The sequence below is a fragment of the Cyprinus carpio genome, chromosome A4 (assembly GCF_018340385.1).
Source record: "Cyprinus carpio isolate SPL01 chromosome A4, ASM1834038v1, whole genome shotgun sequence".
In the NCBI taxonomy this organism is placed as follows: domain Eukaryota; kingdom Metazoa; phylum Chordata; class Actinopteri; order Cypriniformes; family Cyprinidae; genus Cyprinus; species Cyprinus carpio.
This window is the reverse complement of record NC_056575.1, coordinates 14,323,686-14,342,002: the sequence shown is the minus strand read 5'-3', so window position 1 is coordinate 14,342,002 and position 18,317 is coordinate 14,323,686. Positions and strand designations below refer to the sequence as shown.

The 18,317-nt window shown below is 34.9% G+C and overlaps 1 protein-coding gene across 4 annotated transcripts in view; it reads right to left on the bottom strand.

The window, feature by feature from the left end:
• The window catches only part of LOC109051469 (synaptotagmin-1-like), a 172,428-nt gene that overhangs the window by 117,442 nt on the left and 36,669 nt on the right, over positions 1-18,317 (bottom strand). For 2 of the 4 annotated variants that reach the window (XM_042742328.1, XM_042742290.1), the window contains exon 2: positions 737-792. The gene's annotated coding sequence lies outside the window, so the exon portion shown is untranslated. Of the gene's footprint in view, positions 1-736; positions 805-18,317 lie in introns of those variants that run through there. The other 2 variants (XM_042742309.1, XM_042742295.1) reach the window with 2 other exon arrangements.

Below are 18,317 nucleotides of genomic sequence, written 5' to 3'. Positions count from 1 at the left end.
TTGTTTGAAACCAATTTTTGAAATGAAATGTGCTGTGCTTTTTTTTTGTTTATTATTATTTTTATTGTTGTAATATTTTTTAACCATCATTAAGATATATATCGCCCAGCCCTATTAAAAAAAAACTTAAATTTCATTATATTAAAGCATTATTCTTCTTCGTACTTGTTTCTGTATGAAACAAGTATGTAAAACAAAAGCAACAACAGTAACCACATAATAAACAAACAGTCAATCGTTCAATAATTCAATCAATCAAGTTGCGGTACATGTAGGAAACCGTAGTGCCAGCACATTACTCCGAAACATCATTTTACTGCTTTCAAATGTAAAGAGATTACTGTAATGCACACACAAACAAACATTATGATTTTACATGATCCTGTTCTCTGTGAAGTCAATCTATATTGCTAATCATTTAAAGAAAAGAAGTACAGCTACTACTATTAAAAAACGAAAAAGCTGCTTAGTATGGTGACTCATAGCTAGTAATATGCCTTAAATTCACACAAAATTGTAGAGAAATGAGAAAGCTCTGTGATTGATGGATTGATGATATCAGCTGAAATATTATAGAGTGAGTTCAAGGTATAGCTTTATCTTAAATTCTTAGGAAAGCGGTTTCTCTTTGCAGTTTCTTAAAAGATCTACAATACAATTGCACTGTGTATCTTCAGGGTTGTAGTGCGACATGAACAACACTACTAATGCTGATAAAGAACAGAAAGCACAGTACCTACAGAAACCGCAGCCGTCTCTTCCTTTTCTTCTGCGATTCTTCTTTTGTGCTAACTGGAAGGAGAGGAGAAAAGATCACATTAGCACAACACTAGCTCAGAGATGGCCATCTCCACCGCACATTATCATCTCAGCCTCAGGGCAGAGCATAAAGTCTTGAAGGTGTCCTATGGGCCCAAAGAATAATGCCTTATGCTTTAAAATGTATATAAAAACAGAAAATTACCAGGCTGCAATGCAGGCCAAGGCACAGCTATGAACTTATCAAACTATATAAAGGGAATTCAGTTAAACTGGGCTAGTTGTTGACAGTCGTGTTACATGAATCAGTATTAGTTTATAAGATGTTCCCTATTTAGTGACATAAGGCAGAATATAATTCCCAATAGAACTGAGGTTCACATACTTTACTCTAAATATTCAATTAAATGTGTTTTGAATAACAACTTTAAAGTAGCCTGAAGGCAGAGCTGATGTTCGTTAATTAGCACAGCTCTAAATAAAACAGACTTTTCATAGTACAATTGAATTACAATGTCTGAATGTCCACATAAAGACCTGTGCTGAGGAAGTCACCTTAAATTAAACATGAAGGAGAAGTAGGTTTGAGCTCTGGAGAATTAATGGCAATTTAATATTCTGTTAATTATAAAGTGCACGGTGTTCCAAAATTGAAATTATTCAAGGAAAAGTAAAAAAGAAAAGCTTTGTTGAAACCGACCAACACAGGTCACATACACAGATATCATTATTCATTTTATAATATGCATTATATAATATTTATATTTACAAACGTATACGTTTATAAATATATATTTATTATATAATATAAAAAACATATATTTATTATTAAATAAGTATTTTTATTTATTTAGAAAGCACTTTTATCCAAAGCTATTAACAAATAAGAATAATACAAGCATTTCTGTATTTATATAATTTCTATAATCTGCATGTAGAAAATATTCTTCTTGTTTGTACAGTTTTTATAAAGCACGGATATGCACAAAATTGCTTGATATAAGTGTGCAAGAATGGGACATTTATCACATAATATTTTACAATAATTGCATAATTGACATGACTGCAGTGCTTGCACTGCATTAAATAAATCCTCTCTCTCACACACACCCACACCCACACACACACACTCAATATTCATTCTCTCTATCATTTCCCTTCTCCCTCTTTCTCTAATATGATTACATTTTATTTGTCCCCAGTTGCAGTGGATGCCACTCTTCATTATTTAACCTCCAGGAAGCATTTTGAGACTCAAGTGATAAACACACAGACACTAATTCTAGACAATTTACCCCTGTTTAGTATGATTTATTATACACCAATGGCCACCTACTGGAGTATTCAATTAATAAAGCAGAGCTGCATTCTTGCCAAGTCTATCAATGCCGTCTCAAACAGACAACTTTAACCTCAACAGCTCTTGCACAAATTGTGATAAAATACTTTCTATTTGATGGTTAATGCCAAACAGTTAATCATAAGAGTGTACAATTCAGCTGCCAGGATATTGGAGAAAACACATAATTTTTCATTTATAAAAGATAAATGGGCAATCACATAACAAAAAACTAATTAAATCACTCTGAATACTCTCACTTTTGTGTCTAACAGTTTATGATATATCCCCTATATAAGGAAGTTTAAGTATGTATTTCACTTCTAAAAACTGTTATTTAAGACCATTTAATAGCTTTTAAACAACGTCTCTAATGTCTCTGAATGTCTCTGAAGTACAAATTAAATACATTACCAGAGGCTCATACTGAACTTAATCAAAGAAAAAAAAACTTATCTACACCTAGAAATAGGTCTTCCAGGAGAGGAAAAAAAGGAGAATGCCACTTTTCAGCAAAAAAGTCTAAAACGTGTGACTCAGATGTGCAAGAATGATCACAGAAGTGTTGTCTGCATAAAGCATTTGCGCTGAGTTTTAATAGCACCTTTATCTAACTTCTGTGGATATTGAGTTATTACTTTAGATTTTCTCCTGAAAGAAACAACCTCATTGTGATGAAGTGTCTAATTTGCTACAGAGAATGGTGACAATACCACACTTTTTGTGTCAAGGACTTTCTGGGAACCATTCTTTCTTTGACATTTCGTATTCAGCACCCCTCACTGATACACTGCATGATCCGCTCTCAAGACTCAACATCAAATTTGCCTCACAAAGGCAAAAAGCCAACGCTTTTAAAGCGCATCCTGCATGCTGAAGGCAGCTACAGTAAGTAAAGGCTAATGACTACACCATGCCATTTAGCATTATAGCCCAATGGTTTTTCCATTGGTGCATAAATTGAAGTACAAGAAAACCAAATGAAGGCCATATTGTGGAGGCTCAGACTGAAGCCACATATTCCACTTTTTGTTGGAGAGAAAGTTTCTCATTTATGGTGGATCAGAGCGCCAAGGTGACCTCGTGCTCATTAGAGAGAGTGGTTAAAAGCACATTGGACAGATGGGAGGCCACCTGTTAAAAAGCAGTTTAAAATGACCACAATTTTATTCAGCATTACTGTCAGCCCACCACATCATTTAAATGCATGATACAAGATCACTCTCTAAAAGTTCAGGCTTTTCAAAACAGTGCTTCTGCATAAGAGGCCCACTTTCCAATCTAATGACCATTACACAATGAAGCCTCTTTTATCATGGCAGATATATGGCATATTTTTGGAAGCAACAAAAAGTTACATGAATTGACACTGTGGTTTCATTTAAAGGCAGAAGGCCTTAGACACGGCCTTTAAAGATCATATAAAGAAAAATCTAGTTTAAAACTCTTATGAATGTATTTGTTTGTATCCATGTTGGTTTCATTAAATTTTTGGGGAAAATTATTATATAAATAATTATTTAACAAAAGTTAAATATATATATAATATAATACATATACATATACATGCCACTAAAATCAATACCATCAAAATACATTAAAACAGTGTATTTCTACTATGCCTTCTATATTGTGGACAGATTCCTAATAAACATGCCACTAAAATCAATACCATCAAAATACATTAAAACAGTGTATTTCTACTATGCCTTCTACAGTAACTTCAGCTGCGTGCAGATCGTTTATCTCAGGACTGTGGAGACAGCAGTGTGGACAATCGCCTCGCTCACATTATGTAACGATATATAATATCTTCTATAACGGGAAAAAAATATTATTTTATGACATAATATGTTATTACAAGAAATGTCGTTTTAACAAAAATAATTATATATTTTTATTAGACACCAACATAACATCTCGTTATTACGAGAACATGTTGTTTTAACGAGAAGATGTTGTTTTAATGACATGTTTTAATGACATTTTAACAACATAATATCTCGTTATTATGAGAAAATATGTTGTTAAAATGACAAAACATCTTGTTATTATGACATAATTGAGTGGAAAAAAATATATGTGTGTGGCAGCAATGCGTCATATGATTTATCAAAATGACACACATTCATTATATTTTTTTCTTAAGTAACTGTAACGTTACATGACATATTGTTTACAAGCTGTTATTTTGACGTCTTTCCGCGATTGAAACACTGATTGAGCTGCCGCTTCTCTTGAACTGAGGCTTTACAGGAATCTGATACTCCACAATAAACAACACCAAAACAGTATTTCTTGTTTGAATATTGTAATTAAATGGACAGACTTTGAAATCTGAGACTTAGTTTCATATCAAAAGTAACAAAGCTTATTGTGATTTATTGAATGGGAGGCGTGCTACAATGTTCCATTCATTAACCGAAAACAGGCTAGACTAATCGATTCTTGGGATTTAAGAATTAATATTGCTTTGAAAAAATGAGAATCGGTTACATTTAGACATACATTTAGCAGACTTTTTTATCCAAAGCAACTTACAAATGAGAACAATGGAAGCAATCAAAATCAACAAAAAAGCAATGATATACAAGTGCTATAATAAGTCTCACTTAGCTTAAATGCAGTACACGTAGCAAGATTTTTTTTTAAATCATATAATAAATTAAAAAGAAAACAGATAGAACAGAAAAAGAATAGAGCAAGCTAGTGTCAGAGGCCTTTTTTGCTTTTGTTATTTGTGTAATAGAAAACAAAGATAGAATACAAAAAGATTAGAGAAGCAAATGTTAATTTGTTTGTTTGTTTTAAGAAAATAAGCAGTTAGGAAATTAATAGAGCGCAAGTCTAAAAGGGGGAAGTTTTTTATTTTTTTAAAGAATATAATTAGAATAGAGAATGCTAGAGTTAGAGTGTCAAATAAAGTTGGAAGAGATTAAAATCAAGAAATCAATATTTTTTATTTTTTTTTGTTTCTATTCTGCATGTTGGTTGGAAAAATATTAGTTTTTTCTTTCTCTCTTTTAATATTTATTAGGACAATTGTATCACCCTGACATTTTTTACTCCCAAAACAAAAATAATAATAATAAAATGAATTTATTTAGAAATGATGTATGTTACTTGCATTTTTTATAGTATAGACAGGTCAAAATTAAAAATAAATAAATAAATAAATAAATAAATAAATAAATAAATAAATAAATAAAATTGAACAGACAAGAAAAAAAAAGACACTGGTGCAATTGAAATGGTTCTAATAACTGATCAAAGCTCTGCATGATTGTTGCTACTGATTGCTTTTGCCTAAACACAGACTGTGCTCCATGCATAATCCATAAACACTCATCTTTGCCTTAAAGCCACATAATAACCCAGCAGCCATGTCTGTTCATAGCTATGCAGACAAGCTGGTTTGGGACTGGGTGGCTGTTGGAAATTTATGAGAGAATAACGAGACACATGAATAATTAGAAGGGTTGTGTATTTTAAATTGCTTTCTTTCTACACAGACACTAAAACTATCGTCTTTGATGTCATTTCTCAAAGGCTGGAAGAAAAGTACACCACACTCCCTGAAAGCTCTCTGTGTGGACACAGGGCGACCCGATATATATACACCCAAAAGATTTAAGAACGAAAAAGTCACTAAAAGTTTCCTTTAACTGTCATAAAAAGAACTAGAAACTTCAGTAAGGTTACATGATATAAAATGACATAAGCGAACTTAAAAGGGCGTCATTTTGACTGGTACAAAGGTTGAAGATGAAGGTTAATGCAGTTATTGGCTTTGGGATTTATTTTTCCTATCATGTCTTTTACTTGGTCTTCAGTAAAAGGCCACAGAGCTAATTGCAGGTTTTGATAGGCCATATACCTCTGCTTCCTGCAGCACTGACAGCACAGGGCAGCTACTGAGGCTGTGTAATTGGCCCAATGTAAAAAAAAAAAAAAAAAAAAAAAAAAAAAAATGGAAGAAATAGTCTAACATGAAAGGCAGAACAGAAGATATTATAAGACAAAAAATCATCCACATGTAGAAAACTTTACCAATTTTGGTTTTAATTGTGTCAGAATCTACAAGTAAAAATGGAAAAAAACCAAAAAAGCAAAGAAGGGATATTACGTACAATGCAAAACAGCGATGGTTTATGAGTTGCCACACGCAAAGTTTGAACCTGCAAGGACAAAGTGACAAATACCAAAAGTCCTATAAAAATGTATCACAATCTCCACAAAATATTAAGTGGCACCACTGTTTTCAACATTGAAAATAATGAAAATTCTTGAACAAATCAGCACATTTAAATGATGACTGGAGTAATGACTGCTGAAAATACAGCTTTGCTGTCACAGGAATACATTACATTTAAAAATATATTCAAATAACATGTATGTATGTATATATGTAGAGTTTGGTTCCAAAACGCAATAAATCCATTTTGATTAATTTGAATAAAAATGTGTTTTCTACAATCTTCTGTTTCAAACTTTCACATACACTTCTATCTGTTTTCAAAACTTTCATAGTATCTTTAGATTATAATAACATTTAAAATTAAAATCCAGGTTTTGTTCAAAGATTTATTATTAAATTTTTACATTTTTTCCCCAAAATGCAATAAATCCATGATATTTATTTTTTCTCAAAATGCAATAAATCCACTGAATCAATATGAAAGTTGTTTATCATTTGATGAAAATACACAACATAGTAATTTGACCCACATATGACAGCCTCTGAACTTGGTCAACGCTAATTATATTATATCATAATCAATACTTATACACAGGCACTGGACTAAAAAAAAACATCCATCAGTCATCACTTCCAAAATGAATTCAACGGGTCATCTTGTTTGCTATAAATTAATTACAGCAATAAAAGAAAATTTCATCATGAACAAGAACAAGAACATGAACATAAACATCACATTAGATGTCATCTTTGCCATGTTACATTCATTTAGTTGACTAGTGCTATATGCTGTATTAACAAAAACATAAATGGCATTAATAAAAACACTAACACTGACAAGGTACGCAATATCGCGTTCATAATCGAATGTGATACATCTAATGAACGCGATATAGCGCAGCTTGTCAGTGATCTACGGCTCTGTGTATTAAATGTCACTCCATCTAAAAGCACGTGATGGAGATTTACCGGTACTATTAAATCACAGAACCAGCTTTACTGACGAGATGCAGATGACAATTATATGCGATTTATCATGCAGCCCTTGTTTGTTGATCACAATGTACAAAGTAGAGAGGTAAAACTAAGATGCGCAGTGTATTCAAAGCACCGCCATTACTGTCCAGAGCGCGTGGAATGGTGTGCTGTGATTGGTTGTTAATGTTTACAGTGCGTGGAATGGTGCGCTGTGATTGGTTGAGCGGATATATCGCATTCTGCAAAAAAGGGAGACTGGCGCTTGTCGCGGTTTGTAAAAAAAGGGACAAAACATGACCTAATAACTCTGCAAATATCGCATTTTGCGTAAAATTTAAAATTGACTTTTCAATACCCGACCAGAAACAATACTATTTTAGCGAAACTCATTTTTTTTTAAATGCATCGCGTTTTGGAGCCAAACTCTTTCATATATATATATATATATATATATATATATATATATATATATATATAAATTATTATTTCTTTCTAAAAGCAAGAAAGCTTCTTGCATATTCAACATTCATGGTGAGTCAAAGTTAATAATAACTATTCTTTCTAAAAGCAAGAAAGCTTCTTGCCTATTCAACATTCATGGTGAGTCAAAGTTAATAATAACTAATAAATAATAATAATAACTAATAACAATAAAATAATAATAAATCATAACAAATCTTTCACTAAAAAAACAAAAAACAAATAAGATACAAAAACACAAACCAGCAAAAACATGCTCTGTCACTGATTCTATAAAAATCTACTGCGGTTCAGTAACATAATCCCGAAGGAGCAAAAAGACTAGAAAAGCAACATGCACTTCTCCAAAATCAAATATTACTCCTGATGCGATGCAAATAATGTAGTTTTGAACATTCAAAGCAAACTGTTCATTAAGAAACAACTCTTCAGGGCACACCGAGCAACTGCACAGCTTTTGCACAAAGCCTAATTAAATTCCCCAAAGCACTTGGTTGTCACGCAAAGAGCTGTGGAGAGAGACAGAGAGAGAGTGAACACCAGATATAGCAATATAATTGTGCTTCCACTGGCTGGTACCTCCCAGCTGACTGCCGAGGCCAAAAACTACAACATAATCTGGGCAGGTGTGATGTACATCATTGTAGCAATGCAGCAGAACCACTGATTGCGATGGCCTCCAAAGCGAGTTAATGTTAAACACGGGTGCAATTGCATCCCGGATAATGCACATGACTCAGAGGGGCAGCATCGGCTGGAGAGAACTTTCTGGTTCAGTCCAACAGAGAGAGGAGAGCCAGACAGACGGCAATTAGAAGAGTCAACATTGCCTAAATGTAACAAGCTGCAATTTCAGCTCACATGCTCGAGCCTCTCTGGAAAATGGCTAAAATGAGTCTGGCTTCAACATGATTTTGAAATAAGTATCAGGGGAGCTGGTCGGACGGTTAGATGGGCCAACACAATCAGGTGCTGTCTGTAAGAGTGGTGGATTCACAGGTTTCAGGCTCATTTGAGTCAACAACACATACCTTATAAAGATGGAGCTGTTTACACTTCATAAATCATACTACAAATGATCTAGTACTGTCAGTGCTGTGGGTTATTGCAGTCTCTTGCAGTTAGATTCATTTGAGCTATCTAAAGTACACAAAGCTCAAAATGGAGTGCAACCTTTCATGATCCTAATGAAATGTCACTGAAGGATCCTTGGCTTTTCTGAAGCTCTTTATAAATGACCATACCTATGACTACTTTTTTGACAAGCACTTTTGAGTTTCTGTAAAATAGGGAAGGTAATCCACAATCTACCCATGAGGCAGTTTTTTTTTTAACCTCTATGTTTCATTAGACTGGTGTATCACTGAAGGAGATTATACACTCTCAGAAATAAAGGTAAAAAAGCTGTCACTGGGGCGGAACCTTTTCAAAAGATTACTTGTTTGTACCTAAAGGGTCCATTTCGGTACCTTAAAGGTACATATTAGTACTTAAAAGTGTACATATTAGAACCAAATAGGAACGAAAGTGTACCTTTTGAAAAGGTACAACCCCAGTGACAGCTTTTGTACCTTTATTTCTGAGAGTGTATAATTCGGACAATCAGTAGAATACAGTGGTCTATGTCTATTCATGGCTCAATCCCCAGAGGGTTAAGCATTGAGATGAGCCAGAAAGCCAAGGATTGTTCAACTGAGATGTCCTGCCTTGTGTGCTCTAACAATCAAGGCCTCTTTTCAAGATGGATGAAAAAAGCTTAATTAAGGACCCTGATTAATGATCCAGGGTTTCATGAGAGAGTAAACATGGCCTTTCTTTATTAGACTTCAAAAGCCATATTTAACCAAATGATCAGTGGATTTCAAGTTCATTGTTTCAACAGTGCTGAAGTCTGTTGAAAGATTGTGACTGTCTTGAATCCTCTTAAAAAGACTGCTGTAAGAATGGACAATTACAGATTTAAAGGACGATCATCAATTGACCCTTCAAAATGACGTAATTTAGACCTGCAGAAATGTCCAGAGTTCCAATAGAATATATAACATGGCCAAAAAAGAGTGGGAATGGAAATGTACTGTTTTTCTAGCATGTTGCAACCCACCTTTCAGAAATCAATTGGACTATGACCTTCATGAATGACTCACTGGCAGTGAGCAAAGAAGAAATATAGAGGTGAGTGTTTAATGCCAAGCAATTTAGATGTCAAGGAATTGTAAGTGATTTCTGCTAGACTTCAACCACATTTCCTATTCATGTGACGTCAAAGCTGAATTTTCAGCATCATTACTCCAGTTGTCAGTGTCACATGATCCTTCAGATATCATCCATATATGATGATTTGGTGCTCAAGGAACCTTTATTAATTCGATCAATGTTGGAAACGGTTGAGCTGCCTAATATTTTTGTGAAAACCATGATACATTTTTTCAGGATTCTTGAAGGTACCAAAGAACAGCATTTTCCTGAAATAGAAATCTTTTGCAACATTTTAAATGTCTTTACCGTCAATATTAATTCATTTAATGAGTATGAATAATTAAGTATATATAAAAAAAATCTAAATGACCCTAAACTTTTGAATGGTAATGTATATAAATGTTGTTAAAGTGGAAACCATTACTGTGACTTTCTGGTGTCACTTGGATGCTTTTTTGCAAAGACTCAGGTCATGAGTTTCAATGCATTTGATAACAAATGTGCTGGAACATTTCCTAGATCATTATCGGTGAAAATGGAGTCTGCACATCACGGTTAGCGATGCTACTTCACTGGCAGAGGCTAATTACTCCACACTTCAAAGTGGCACAGGCTGGGAGGAGACGGAGCCACAGTAGGAGACCTGACTGGTCTGAATTCATTTGGTTAAAGAAATCACAACAAGGGGCCATGCAGTTGAGAGGGCATTGAGATGCTCAAAGCTTTCAACTTCTTGGATAAAATTACCTATATTAACATGAATCTTACAAAGAGAGCTCTAGTCTGTGGAACAGATGATGCCAGATGAATCATCCATTGAAATATATTAACTGAATGAGTTAATTATGCAGGTACTTATTGCCCACATCATGAATATTATATTGCTCAGGAAGGTCTACCTTAAAACAAAATGAAGGCCAACATAATCTTCCATCTCTCAAGCAACCCATTTTGTGGAGATGGCCAGCCTCATTTCCATTAAAAGCTACTTTGCTGTGCATGTTATGCAACACAAACAGAAGGTAAATGAGCAAACCGTAAACGCATTTCTAAATAAGATGTGATCACAATCTTTTCAATAAAAGTGGTAAATAGGAGTAATGGGCTGGACAATGGATTGCTGGAGCGGTTGGAACCAGGAACACTGGCATAATATCCAGCGTTCATATCACAACCTAGAAAACAGCCTGTGTGACTTTTAATATGAAAATCTCATCTTTTGAATTTCATCTCACGAATGCAGTTTGTTCACAGCGCCAGCCTGGAAGTTAACATCCAATTATGATGACCTGAGTTTGGGACTATTCAAACTGAGTTTATAGGCAGGAACGGATACTGGTGTATCTGATGAAGCCAAGTTTGATTAGATTAAAACATCTTACAACAAATAAAACATTTATATGGTACAATTGCAAATAAAACCATTGCCAAGAACTTAAATTCTCTGCAGATGAAAATTTTGTGTTGATCATAAACACCATAGTTAATATAGCATTTTTAAATGAAATCTGTTTTGTTTGCCAGGTGGGAAAAAATCTGAAATGCACTAACATGAAAAGTCACGTTTATTAAACACCACAGTGAATGCTAAGATTAAATCCAACACATCAATTCAAGTTTACAGTCTATTGAAGCCGGTAGCGTAATTAAATGCAGCGTCGCCCTTCCTTCATTTTTCCCTGGCTGTGTGTCCTCATATACATAAAGGAGGAAGGGACCGTCCCACAGAAGCTAGCTGTCAGTTTTGATCTGGTTGTGGATGAAGAGCCAGAGCTGTCACTCAGTATCACACTCGCACGTTATCAAAATGCAGTGATAATCATGCAGCTACAGATGAAGGAGAAAAAACAAGCCAGCGGTCTGCTCGGATGGCAAGGCATGCCGTCTGGAACACTCGCTTTGTCATACATATCAATTGCGTGACATTTCACAGCAAAAACCGCCTGGCTCAGATGCCTACCTGCAGATTCCAGCATCAGTGAATACATTTAAATAACACTTAAAAAGTGTCTGTCATTTAACAGCACGAACGTTCTAGGCAGTTTTAAAGCAACTTTAAAGCAATTTTGGTAGATCAACACCCTACCGTGTTTCTGATCTAAAATCTCTATCTTGTTTTTAAACTAGACTAGCTAGGGATTGTTCACCCAGAAATTATATTTCTGCCACCATCTATCACTCACCCTCATGCCATTCCAAACTTGTATGGTTTACTTTCTTCTGCGGAACACAAAAGAAGATATTTAGAGAAATGTCTGTTTTTTTTGGTCCATATAATGGAAGTCAACGGTCACTGAAACTGTTTGGTCACCAACATTCTACAAAATATTATCGGCAGAAGAAAGTAAGCCATACAGGTTTGGAACAACATGAAGTTGAGTAAATGATGATGGCATTTTCATTTTTGGGGGAACATTACAAAAAAAATACAAAAGGGCATTGACCACACATTTAACTTCTCTAATGTTGTAATGTGAAAGCTCCAAATGAAGAAAAATATTCAGATGGAAATAATGCAGGATACTTTTATCCATGGGGATTTGATTTGACTTGATCAGAAGGTGGTGAACATGTTAGGCCATGAAAAATTGGTTATAATTTTTACAACCAAAGCAGTGTTGTTTTTGTCAGCAGAAAAAAAGAGAAGCATTTTTCAGAGGTGGACAAAGCTATAAAAATACTAAAGATAATAAAATCTTTATTTTCTTTAGAATAATGAGTGAATGCTGGTGAACTGTCATGAGAAAGACTACCAACATTAATTAAAGGTGAAGGTGTGATTTCTGCACCACACAGAATCACGACAATAATGACAGAAATTATACACTTAATAAAAACAAACAAACAAATAAACAAACAAAAAAAACATTAGGTCTATGTCCCATGACCAAGAAGAAATAGATCAAGGCAAGAATAACATTCGGCCCCCAGTCCTAATAAAAACTAGGTGAACGTGATTTCACCAAGTACAACATGTCCTAGATCATCATCCTTGTTGATCCTGGAACAACATACCAATCAGCCAATCAGAATTGTGGGATAAGTTTTCAAGAAACGTCAGTTTTAAGCTTACAATCAGGGTTAGATGCTTCTACACCCTTGTTATTCACCATTTCCAACTGATTTTAGGAATAAATTATGGGTAGGGTTAGGTTTATATTTTTGGACAGTAATGTTGATCCAGGAACATGCCTTACTTGGCAAAATCATAGCGACCTAAAAACTATCAACTATAATCTGTCTACTAAATTGCACCTTCATCTTAAGCACCTCAATGGATCTCACTGCTTTTTAGACTGTAAGACCTGAGGAATAGGGCGTGTGGGGTTTGGTCTGATTGATCAGCTCATCCTAAGCCTGGGTGACAAACTAACAGTGAAGCAGCAGAAGCACAGCTGTTCTTCCTGCAGGTAACAATCATAGAAGATAGCGCACAGTCCATAGCACAGAAAAATTACTGTGCCCACCTGCAAATACAAACCATGCATTACTTTATAGCCCAGACTGCTGTCATCCAATGGCTGAAAATAAATATAGATCATTATAATTAAGGAGGGAAAACATCTGTGTGGAAATATGTTAGCTACCTGGCTAGGGTAGATCGTATTGTAAGAGCCTTGGGGAGAAACTCACTAAAACTGTTTTAGAGTGACTGGAGAAGCCCACACACCGCAGATCCTTTGATTAAATGTGCAGTGCGTAATATAGCTTTTCCTTCTGGTGCCCCGGTTTACCAAGCAAACTAATTTGCATTTGCACATTATTTATTACCTCATAACCTACTTTCACCTGCTTTCTGAAATGCACCACATCGGCTCTAGTATAACTCTGTTGCGTAATCTGCTTTCAAGCTCTTGTAAGATCTTTGCTTGAGCCACATCAACAAAGTGGTTGCCAGTTCTTCTGCTGTTCGTCAGTGGGTCCCAGATATCTACATCACAGCCTCTCTTTCTCCTGGAGTACCATTAAAACTACAGCTGCTGTCCCCCTGATGAGCTCTATGCCCTTTATAGATATGAATTTGAGCGTAGTCCTCTCTGCAAGCCCATTTAGACAGAATGACAGCACTCAGAATCAGTCGGAGCTATAATCACGCAATCAAAATGCATTATTTGGCTTCTTCACATGCACGGCAATGAGTATGTCCCCTCTTGCACTGTACTCAATTGAGACCAATTGAGCTCATTCTGTCCTTGTGTGTCTCTGTGGAAATCATCATTTAGATGGACATTATCATAAGGGAAGCGGAATGAAGGGATAAAGCAGGAATGTGTAAAATTGCAGCCATGAAAAACCACTAAGCTCACGTACTAAATGTTTGGTTGCTCATTCTAACTTGTATAATTCACTTATTCTGAGTGTAACTGTGATAAATAGGTTAAAACTGAATATGTTTTTGTTCTGTTCTGTTCTGAATTTGAGTGATCCCAATGACCTTTTAATAGCTGAACACGAGTTCTATTGAAGTATCAAGTCGTTTTATGATGTTTCCTAAAGTCGTGAGGGCTGATTATGAACTAAATTTTAAATTTTTCAAATGTTCTTCATTAAAAATGTCACGTGGTAGGTTTGGGGTCTCAGCAGGGTTATGACAGTTAACTAAAAATAAAATTAAAACCATAAAAAAAGATTTAATAATATTATCTCAATGATACTAAGAAAAAAACTGCAATGAGTTTTTAAATTATTTTCTAATTAGTGCACAAATTGTAAGTTTTCATGGACCATAAACAGAAATGTCATTTCTATAATGGATAGCAATCACTTTTCTGAAAAAGCAAGTCTACTTTGTGATACAAAATAGGGCTTAATTGTCTACGTCTGTCCATGTAGTTAAATTTTAATTAAAATTTAATAGGTTAATTTCTAAATTACCATTAATTTATGTATACAGCATTACAAAATAAATAAATATATTTTATTTAAACGTATTAATTTAAAAAAGTTTTACAAAAATTATGCAAATTTAGAAACACTGTCAAAGTTACACATTTAACCTGATATGTCAAATGAATGAGAAGCAAACTGGATAGATTCCTAGAAATGAGTGCGATGTATGATTACAGTTAACATGCAAATGATGATTAAAAATGCACAGTGCTTAGCTGTGATAGCTGCCATTTGGATGACAAGAGATGATTATTTCTGAATGGTGACAGATGGCACATGAAAAGGTAAGAGAGAAGGGAGAAAATATACTGGGCATAACTCATTTTGTAAAAAGCCTTGAGAAGCTAACTTTGTGTAAGAGATGCTTCAGCGGTTGCTAGGCAACCCTCATTAAAGCCAGTGTCTAATTCGGTGTGGTATGTGCGGAATAGGATGCAGCTTCAATTTTTAGCATCATCATTTCAACTGAACATATCTGAGCTATTCCACAAGCAATTTATCCAAATATATCTTCCTAAATGCATCTAATGCGATATCTACACGGAATTTAATTAGGCTTTTGTAGGTTTTATCATACTTTTTGTCTCATCCGTTGTTGTTATATATTATCTACATTGTTATTGTCTACAACTCCTCAACAGAAATTGAAATGGATAAGAGAGGATAAGCATATTCATACTCTCATCTCATGAGACGGGTGGCTGTGTTGGTTCAAGTGCCCAGCTGAACAGCACAAGGAACCTCATGATAAACAAAAAAAGAAAAAAAAATGACACCAAAAATCAACTAGGAGTGATTGCTAGATTTTCCATTGCAATAAAAGAAACACTTCTGCATTGATTTGATCTGCTACTGTTTGTTAGTCTGCATAGTTCCTGCCATTTCAGCATGGAAAGAAATGCATTTTTACAGTTGATCGAACCCAGACTGCCTCTCTCTAAAGCAAGAGGATGAGACATATTAGAGATGACCCGACAGACGTAAAGGGGATGAGAGTTTAGCAGCAGCCATTGTGAAATAACTACAATGCGTTTGAAATAGAGAAGCAGTTGCTTTCAATGCGAAGGCTGCCCCCCGCTGAAGCGCATGAAATTTCTCTAATACGCAGCCAACCCTGCTATTTAGCATGTGGTTTATCCTGTATGTGCTCATGAATACAGAGAGATATCAGAGGAGAGGTGCAGAACAAGTAATCTAGAGGAATGAAATAAGCTTTGTAGTCCTACTTTACCAAAATTAGACCTTGAGAATGTTGTGAATAAGCATAAAGGATTCAGAACAGACCTGATTTCAACATAGGTGTGAAATTGTCTGCTGGTGGTGTTTGGATGTGCAGAAAACCAGTCTGAAACACGCAAGAGGCTTGTAGGTTTAGAGAATAGTTTGCTCAAAAATTAAATTGCTACCATTATTTACTCGCTCTGTTGTTTAAAACCCATATAGATGTCAGATTAGCAAAACTCTGCTGCAACTTCCCAGGCGAAAAAGGTCCAATAGTGAAGCAATGCATCTTCCAAAACAAGCAGCTTTATGTTGCTGTTTGATTATGTTCTGATCGTGTGGATTCCTTTTGAACTGTGACCTGATCTGACTTGAGAATGTATAAGATTTAATTTATTAAAAACTTACTTACTTCTGGGTGAACTATCCCTTTAATGGAATCCCCTGAAAATTCACTCTTGCACCATTTGAGATAACTTGTCGAATTCTTTATTTGTGCTCTTCAATATGTTTGTCCATCTGTTTCACTGACTCGTTTTGTGTGTATTTGTCTCCTGCTGACTTAAACCCAGTCACACACACCACGTCTCTTTGCAATATGAGTCCAACAATATGCCAAAAGAAAGCTCTCTGATTGTCACTCAGTGGGTAACACTAAAACAAACGACACGAAACTGTCCATTTTATGTCCACAATTTCACATATTTCCAAAACAAGATATTCAACAACTAAAAAATAAAGCGTGGGACCTGATTTTGATTGGAACTGATTGGATTTGGACAAGTTTGGATGGGATTTCAGAGGGCTTTTTGATTTCATAATTATATAGATTACTGTTTTTTGCACACTGTTTCCAGTTGATATAAAAGTTGTTTCACAGCAAGTTAGAGGATTTTAATATCATGTACAATTAATCAGCCACAATCATTTCAAGAATTACTGTACATGTTGAGTCATAAGAAGTAAGCCACCAACTAGCTCCAGAATCCAAAATACTTTCCTGCTCCACGCACTTACTCAAGACTTCCCATCAAATGGGATTTGATTTACACCAGCCAGATCTAAACATCCATCACTGGATTAGGCACTCAATCGCATTAATTTATAAGTCTATCTTTGGCCTGGGCTGAATGATTAGCTGGATGTTTAATGCGTACGTGGGTTTAGTGAGGAGCATGGCGACAGCAGCATCTGAAAGCCTTGTAGATTAGAGCCGTTAATCTGGTTTGGGTGACAGTGGTCTGGCTAGACTCAGGACTGCAGAGGTCCTGGGAATTAAATCAGAGCCAGCAGGCACCAGGAGGGACTGGGTGGAGATGTGTTTATCAGTGATCTTTTTCCATCTGGACTTCCTTATTCATTGCTTACTTCTTTATTGTCTATCAAAACTATGAAATGGTATAAATGGTTAATTAAAGAGTGATCAAAAATGTTAAACAAATCAAAACTTCTTATATTCAGTCTTTTTTCAAGGCAAGACACTCTGCACACTCTCTCGATATCCTGAAGTGCATACTGGGATGCTTTTTAAACAGTATAAAAGGAGTTTGCATGTATGTTGGCTGCTTTTCCTTCATCTTCACAATCTAGACTAGATTTTGATTGGCATGCTTATAAAAAAAAAATACTTCCCATTTATTTTGCAGACAAATATAAAACCCTATAAAATTAAAAGTTTATTTTGTTTATTGTATTTGTTTTATTATGAAGCATTTCATTATAAGACCTCTTATCTTGAGATTTAAGATAATGAGAAACAAATTCAATAGTGTCCAAACTTTAGACTGTGTTATTTTTTGCTAGGTCATTTGTTCAGCAAAATCTGTTCTGTACAGCACTCTAAGAAAGTCTGTAAAAATGTGGCCCAGTGTACCACATTAATATGAAGGAGTTTTCCATATTTTTTTTACAGGTGTTTTACCTGTATTTTGAATATGCATTGCATTGTGTAGTATTTTAGGGTTAAAGGAAATGTCTGTAAATTTAACAGAAAATGTATGACATTACCTGTATTTATATAAAGAGGTTCTAATTTAAAATTTGGAATTTCTTCCATGTTTTATTTAATTATTTGTGCATATCTCAAGTGTTCATGCGGAAGTAGTAGCCTAAGATTTGGCAGCAAAAAGTACATCATTAGCTCCATTATTACAAAACAATGATGTAAAATAAAGAATGAGTCATGTCTAATACAATATTAACGTCTCTAAAAAGTCAGTTTTAACTAAACCATTAAACTGTTATGTACTGCATAAT